Raw genomic sequence first — 8,576 nt, 5'->3', positions numbered from 1 at the left:
GAGTTACACCATTGGCTGGTGCAATGTCACGTGTCATGTAATGACATCATTGAAGAGTTTTGCAGGCTTTTGTGGAGCTCACCATTGTACCTTGTTTGAGCAGCATCTTGTAAATAAATGCCTTGCAAACTCGATACTACCTTGATTCTCTCTCTTTGACATTACAACAAAGAACATAACACAAAGATTCAAGAAAGAAATTGCAGGTGCGTTCAGGGGCCATAGAGGGGTAAGGAGGTAATCATGATTCTGAGTAATGACATTTAAGTGCAGGGAGAGTTTAGGGAGCTGGCACGTTTTTATCTGCTGGTAACTGAACGATTTCGAGTTTAGCATTATATTGCTATGAACATTCACCCTCCAATCCCAGTTGTACAAAAAAGTGATGAGAAGGGGTAACGAGCAGAAGATTTGTATTGCAGCTACACATTTAACAGGGGAAGACAAAACATGTAAACACTTACCTTGGTACTTTTGATACTGATAAATATCTTTTTAGTTTGATACAACAGGTACAAACCTCATTGTCTTCTTTCCAGTGGTTTAGCAGTTGGCTGAGTACTGCTACTGTATTCAATATTTCTCTCCTATCCAACTCAAATTCAATTTGATTAAGCCACCTGATAGCTAAAGTTATTTAATTACATTCCTGTGGCAATATTCTGACTGTTAAGAAATAATTGGTAAAATCCACTCTCAAAATGTATACTTTCGGAATATATTTCCATGAGAAATTCAATCTTTTGTGCACAGTATTTGTGGATGAGGTTCTACAGCTCCAGAGCTTTCAAAATGTGTTTAACATATCTATTATTATCTAGATGATTGTGTTAAAACGACTGCATTGTTTCCATGAGCATGAAATGATAAGTGATCAATGGAACTATATCCCAGCGGGAGTCACTATCTTCAGGAGAATAAGGGAACAGGGAACAAAGCAGATAGCGATAAATAAAAGCATATTTTGATGGGAAGGGGTCAGTGACAAGTGGAGTTTCACAAGAACCTGTTTTGAAGCTTCTGCTTCTTATACTAAACCTAAATAATTTGGCGGAAAGTATGCTTAGTATTAGCACACAATCTATTTGGCCTCATGCCTAAAGTAGAAGATGGTTGATAACAGTCAAAGGAAGCGGAGCAAATTAAATGGATGAGCAAAGGATTTTCTGTACCTTTTTAGTGCAACTGTTCGTATTCAGTGCATTACTCCCAAAATGGTGATCACCCAAGATTTTATTTGATTGAAGGATGATGCTTATTGGTAGATCAAACAGAGGATAACCTATTTTACAAACGATCATGTGGAATTTTCATGTGAAGCTAAGCGCAACGCCATTAGAAATACCAAGGAGAGACATTAAATGTTCATGGAGGAGAAAACTGATTTTGTTTTCTAACCAGTCATAAATTAAATCCCAAGTGTAAGGGACAAAGGAAACTTGACAGAATGGATGAGTGCCTGCAGGAAAAACAATAGAAAAGGAAATGCAGATATATCACAATTCATGCGATCCTGTATTTCAATGAAGTTCATCAAATACTCAGTACATTTCAATGTGACTGATTGCAAGGCTATTTTAATCATGTGCAATTTATCCTTCATGCAATAGTAGTTCAGGGAAGACTGAACTAAACAATTCTAGAATTTTGGCTCTCAAAATGCACTGGAAGGGGATTAAAAGAAATGATCATCTTAACTTAAAATTAACTAAGGAACGAAAACACACTATTTTTAAGCCTCATTCAAGACTAAAGAATAGGTGAAAGGTCTTCCTCAATGCAGTCGATACGTGGAATTAGCAACATTCAAAATCAGATTTGAATTTTTAAAAACCCACATGATTATCTGGGTAAGAATAGAATTGAACTTTAGATATAGATTATTAACTGTACAGAACATTATGGCTCCAGCACTGCTGGCTGTAATGTTAGATTGATTCACTGATGTTTCACAAGATTATTGAGCAGGTTAGTGACAAGTTTCAGAACATTTTCTTCTTGGAGGTTTTACCCATAGTTAATCATCTCCTTCAGGAGACTGAATAAATTGGATAAAGTCCATAACAGTGCAAATGGTACATGGTCTGAAAGAATTGGGTCAACTTAGATAAGCCAAATAATCCTTGCTCGGCTGTTACGGACAGGAAGGGGGTTAATTTAAACAGCCCTGATTTCTCCTCTTGCCACTTGTCCAGAAACAGAAAGGTGTTTTGATTTTGCTTTCCCCTTTTATATAAGTGGTGGCATATCTCCCAACCCTTCAGTTTTGTTTGATCCAATTCTCTATGAATAACCCTGCACCAAACCTGAGATAGAAGGAACTTAAAGGGTTAGTTTATTTCCACACACACAAATGCAGAAGGGAGGTGGCAATTTTGCCTCCTTTGCACTCACACATTGAAACAGAGATAGAGAAAAGAACAATTTACAGGGCAAAGAATTGTTTCACACGAGTTCCGAATCAAAATCCAATGAGATATCCCCTCATGGAGGTCTGCAGGTTGAAACCCAATGCTGTATAGTTCACCTTGAGCTGACTTCAGGTGAGGAGGTAGGCACGAACAGATTAATCAGCCATGTAGGCGATGTACAGAAGTTCAAATAGAAATAGCATAGATAAGGCCAGGAACTCAATCTCGACTGAGCCCCTTTTGTGTGCTGGTGCTTGTAGATGTTAAAAGAGGTTTAAAAAAGGCTATTACTGGTTACACAAGCTGGAGAATTCTACATCACATGACTCCCACCTCTTCAAAGTGCCTTTGACAAAAGGTGTGTATCCCCCATCTGGGTTCCTAAGATGGTTAAATGTTCCAACCATCAAGGCAGGATAATTTTCTGGGGACCTGGGTTCAATCCCATGGCAGCTACCCACTTTCGTGTTGTGTGATGCTAAATATAGGAACATTAGTAGGCCATTCAGCCCATTGAGCCTGCTCCGTCATTTAGTACGATCATGGCTGATCGGACATTTCGATGCCTTCTACACCCACTATCCTCATAACCCTTTGTTATTGTTAATCAGAAATCCATTAATCTCTGCTTTAAACATACACAATGATTGAGCTTTCACAGTCCTCTGGGGTAGAGAATTCCAAAGATTCACACCCCCTGTGTAAAGAACTTTCTCCTCATCTCTGTTCTAAATGGCATCTCCCTTATTTTGAAATTGTACCCCCTGGTTCTAGATTCCTCAACCAAGGGAAATATCTTATCTGCATCAAGCATTTTGTAGGTTTTGAGGCGATTACCTCTCATTCTTTGAAACGCTGGGATACAGGCCCAGTTTGCCCAACCTCTCTTCATAAGACAGTCCTGCCATCCCCTGAACAAGTCTAGTGAACCTTCATTGCACAGCCTCTATGGCAATATCAGATTATGAGGGGCATGGACAGGGTGGATAGGGAGCAGCTGTTCCCCTTAGTTGAAGGGTCAGTCACAAGGGGACTCAGGTTAAAGGTGGGGGGGAGGGGGGGGGCCTTTTTACCCAGATGGTCTGGAATGCATTGCCTGGGAGGGTGGTAGTGGCAGGTTGCCTCACATCCTTTGAAAAGTAACTGGATGAGCACTTGGCACGTCATAACATTCAAGGCTATGGGCCAAGTGCTGGCAAATGGGGTTAGGTAGGTCAGGTGTTTTTTCGTGCGTCGGTGCAGACTTAATGGGCCGAAGGGCCTTTTCTGCACTGTCACTTTTCTGTCATCTCTGCTAAGGGGATCAAAATTGCACACAGTATGGTCGAACCAATACATAATTGAAGCAAACCTCACTACTTCTGTACTCTCATGCTCTTGCATGCTGGCCTGAAGAACCTTATGGATAAAGGACATCTAGGTCCCCATGTACATCTACAATTTCTAATTTCTTTCCATTTGGGAAATACTCGGCACATCTGTTACTTCTATTAAAATGGATTACCTCATATTTTTCCACATTCTATTCCATCTACCATGTCTTTGGCCATTCACTGAGTCTGTCCAATTCTCCTGTAGCCACTTACGTCTGCCTCACAATAAACATTCCTGCCTAGCTTTGTATCATCCACAAATTTGTAAATTTGGTCCCCACATCCAAATCATTGATATATATTGTGAACAGCTGGGCCCCCAAGTACTGATCCTTGTAGTACCCCACTAGCCACAGTTTACCAATAACCCGTTTATTCCAATTGTTAGCCAATCCTCAGTATGACAGTATGTTGCCTCCTCTCCAAGTGTCTATTTATCACACCCTTTATAACAGATTCCAGAATTTTCCCTACCACTGATGAAAGGCTAGCAGGTCTGCATTCCCCGTTTTCTCTCTTCCTCCCTTCTTAAATAGTGGGGTGACATTTGCTACCTTGCAATCTCCCAGAATCTAGAGAAGTTTGGAAGATGATCACCAATGAATCCAATATCTCGATAGCAACCTCTTTCAACACTCGGAAGCTTAATATCAGGACCCAGGGACTTATCAACTTTCAGTCCAATTAAGTTCTCCAATACAACATTCTTACTTATACTAATTTCCTTCAACTCCACAGTCTCCCTAGTGCCTTTCTACATCTGGGAGATTTCCTGCATCTTCTTTAGTGAAAACAGACACAAAGTAATCGTTTAGCTTTTCCGCCATTTCTCTGTTCCCCATAATGAATTCCCCAGACACTGCAGGATAGATTTCAAATTGGTCTAGCAACTCCAGACTAGGCAACAATGGGCATGGTAGCACAGTGGGTAGCACTGTTGCTTCACAGCTCCAGGGTTCCAGGTTCGATTCCCGGATTGGGTCACGGTCGATGTGGAGTCTGCACATTCTCCCTATGTCTGCATGGGTTTCCTCCCACAAGTCCTGAAAGACATGCTGTTAGGTCATTTGGACATTCAGAATTCTCCCTGTGTACCCGAACAGGTGCCGGAACGTGGCGACTAGGGGCTTTTCACAGTAACTTCATTGCAGTATTAATGTAAACCTACATGTGACAATAAAGATTGTTATTGTAAATGATACACTAATAAGACACTATGGGTCATCAGTAGCAGTAGAATTGTACTCAACCACAAGCTGTAATCGTATGGCCTGACATATGCCCCTTTCTACAATTATCACCAAGTTAGGGATCAACCCTGGTTCAATGAAGAGTGCAGGACGACATGCCAGGAGCAGAACCAAGCATATTTAAAAATGAGGTGCCTTCCTGGTGAAGCTACAGCACAAGACTACTTGCTTGCAAACAGCATAAGTAACAAGTGATTGATAAGTGATTCCACAACCAACAGATCAGATCTAAGCACTGCAGTCCTGCCACATCCAGCCATGAATGGTTGGAGGACAATTAAACAGCTCATTGGAGGAGAAGGCTCCACAAATATTCCCACCCTCAATGACCAGCACATCAATGCAAAAGGTAAGTTGAAGCATTTGCAACAATCATCAGCTGAAATTTTGAGTGGATGATCTACCTCAGACTCTTCCAGAGGTCACAAGCATTACAGATACCAGTCTTCAGCTAATTTCATTCACTCCACCAGGTATTAAGAAACAGCTGTAGGCACTGGACACTGCAAAGTCTATTGGCCCCGAGAATATTCCAGCATTAACAATGAAGACCTGTGTTCCAGACCTTGTTGTGCCCAAGCCAAGCTGTTCCTGTATAGCTTCAACACTGGTGTCTGCTTGGAAACATGGAAAATTGCCCAGGTACGTTGTTGCTAACTTTTGGTTGGTTCAATTGGCTCGGTTTTATAACCTTTGCTCTAGAGTCGCCAAGTATCTTTATGATACCGCCACGAGGTTCAAGTTCAAGTAATGATCAATAACTCAACACACCAATTAGTAAGATTCAAATCAATACATATTTATTATACACAGTAAATCGCTACTCATGCATAAACTCTACTTTCTAGGCTATTTCTATAACTAACAGGCCTATACTTAGCTTCGGACTGGCCCACCAGGTCAGGGGAACAAATGGCCTTTCGTTCGGGTTCTGAGACTGCAGGATTCAAAGCTGGTATGGACTGGTAGCTAGGAGCGCCTATCTCGGAGTGAGCGTTGACTTGAGACTTACGTTCTTAGGGCTGCAGCTGGACAGGTCACTCTCAGGGGTTGCTTCGTGTTGCTGAGTGACCCTGTCAAGAAGGACAATTTGAACTTGGGGGCTTTACTTTATAGTCCCCAGGGGCTTCCCGCCTTTCGGGGCGGACCCTGTACCTGGTTTCAAGTGATTGGACTTTGTTCCAATCGCTTGGTTCGATTTCTCCAATACTGGAGCTGTTCCCTGATCGTTGGGCGGTCTTTAAGTGTCCGTTAACCTCTTTTGTGTTGGCTCCTGCTGGCGCCGAGGAGTCTGACTTGGCTTTGTTTACCTTAAATGTTTTGATTGTTCCCGGGGATCGCTCATTACTATGTAGATGGCTGCTACATTACTATGCAGATGGCTGCTTGTATCGACGCTCTCTGGGTTTTTGCAGAGTCTAACACACAGTAAACTTACACCTGCTAGTTTTTGCCTGTGTTGGCTGAATTTCCCTTCAGCCTTTGTTGTTCTCCATTTTAAGTCGGGAAGTGGCCAACTCAGGTGGCTACACTCCCTCCTTGTAATCCTAACGCGAAGCGTGAAGGATCACATAATATTCCCTGACCCGGCTAACTATGCAAGAAAATTTTAACTAACATTCTAAGTGGCGCTATGTCAAACCAGGGACATGCATTACAAAATAATTAAAATGGTACCTCTAACTGTCCTTAATAAACTACACTCACTCAAACATTCGATCATACTAACTTCCTAAACAATACACACAAAATCATAGCAGCATTATTCACATTTTTCCTGGCTTGGCAATCAAGGGGGTCGGGGGTCTGGTCAGAACCGAAAATAGGGGACCTTATCCTATATACCGGGGTGCGAGCGCGGTAGGCTCTTCTTCTCCATTTCCTCAGGCGAATAGTCTGCACGATGCAGCAGAGTATCGCCAATACTAGTAGGGACTCTATTAAGTAGGACAGGGAGCACCAGGTTATAAACCTGTCACACCAAGATGGTGTGGTGTCGCTTGTGACTGGTCTCTGGGTACTATGGGGAAGTGAATCATTAACGGCTGGGGGGTTGGGGTCAGGGGGTTCGCGCGCAACCAATTGTTCATTAGGGTGATGAGGAACACGGAGGATGTGCTCATTGTTCTTCTTCTTTCTCTTCTCTTCCTTTCCGCTTCATCTCTTTTCCTGGAGTTTCTGGGGTTCTGTGGGATCAAGCATAGTTTCTGTTACTATCTTGGATTAATATCTCGTTTGTTAGTATGTCTGTCCTTCAGTGCCATTTCTCCCTTTACAATTTGTCACCATGTGTGACTCCCTCATTTAAAAAAAAAAATTTAACCGAATATTCAGGACAAGACACACTTAAAAATACTGGAACAGTACGAGCCGCCTCGCAGGCTGTGCGATTTACCATCCAAATGTTTGAGGATGTAAATAGCATAGGGATGGCAACCTAAGGGTTACTGGAAAACAAAACAAAACTTTTTGAACCAAGAGTGCAGAAATGAGGTGCGTATGGGCCGCGGCGGGTAAGATTTGGATGGGATCCCCGGGTAGGACGGTGCTCAATGCCGTATGTTCTCTACCCGAACGTAGCTGACCAGAGGGGGGTCCTCAGGCAGGGCGGAGACCAATGCTGGTGGTCGTCGTGGGGGCTGCCTCTCGTGATTACCTTCAAATCAGGAGAGTAGTTATGATTGTTGTATGCCGACAGACTAGTTCCTCTGAACTATTGTCTGGGACAAACTTGTACCGTTAACAGTCAGTGGGCATCAAAAGAGTGGTGGCGTGGGGCCATGAAAACTTTTAAATTCTCAAACAACATCTAACATGTACATTAAACAAACAAACATACAACAAACATGGTGCAGGTTCCATCAGAATACAGGACATTGTAAATCACATTTGGACTGGGGTGTAACCAGCATATGGAGGGAGTGCAGCGTAACCGAAGAAGAGAGGAAGGAGGAGCAAAACAAAAATGAAGTGGCCTTGCTGAGGTAACGCTGCCATGAGAAGTGGTGGGTAAGCGCTGACAGTTTGCATGGGGCAGCTGGGACCTTGTAGCTGCTGTGGGTGGTGTTCTCTTTCATATCTGGGGGCTAGTCTAGCTGGTGGGGGTCTCCTGCAATCTCAGGCGAAGTGTCCTGACTGCCCACAGTTGTAACATGACCCCTGGGGCACATAAGGTGGAGCAGGCTCTCTGGTGCATTGTTCCCTTGGGTATGGTTCCCTGGGTGGGGGTTGGGGCTGTTGGTGTCTTTGATGGTTCGCGGGGCATTTGTGGGCTGATTCCGTTGCTGTTTCAGGGGGGCTTGACATTCTCGTGCATAATGTTCTAATTGTCCGCAATTGTAACATTCCGGTGGTTTCTGTGGGTGGCTGTTCCTTCCTTTGTTTACCCATGCGGGGTTCTGCTGTGTTTTCACTGCTTGTATGTCTGCTTCTGCCTGCTGTTCTTCGGGATTTTTGTTTGTGGGTTTGTTTTGTACAGATTGCTCCCAGGTGCGGGACAATCTTTTTACAACCCATTTCTCATTATGAGCCTCCTCTGAGGG

Source organism: Scyliorhinus torazame, chromosome 1 (genome assembly GCF_047496885.1).
Source record: "Scyliorhinus torazame isolate Kashiwa2021f chromosome 1, sScyTor2.1, whole genome shotgun sequence".
In the NCBI taxonomy this organism is placed as follows: Eukaryota; Metazoa; Chordata; class Chondrichthyes; order Carcharhiniformes; family Scyliorhinidae; genus Scyliorhinus; species Scyliorhinus torazame.
This window is presented reverse-complemented; position numbering follows the sequence as displayed.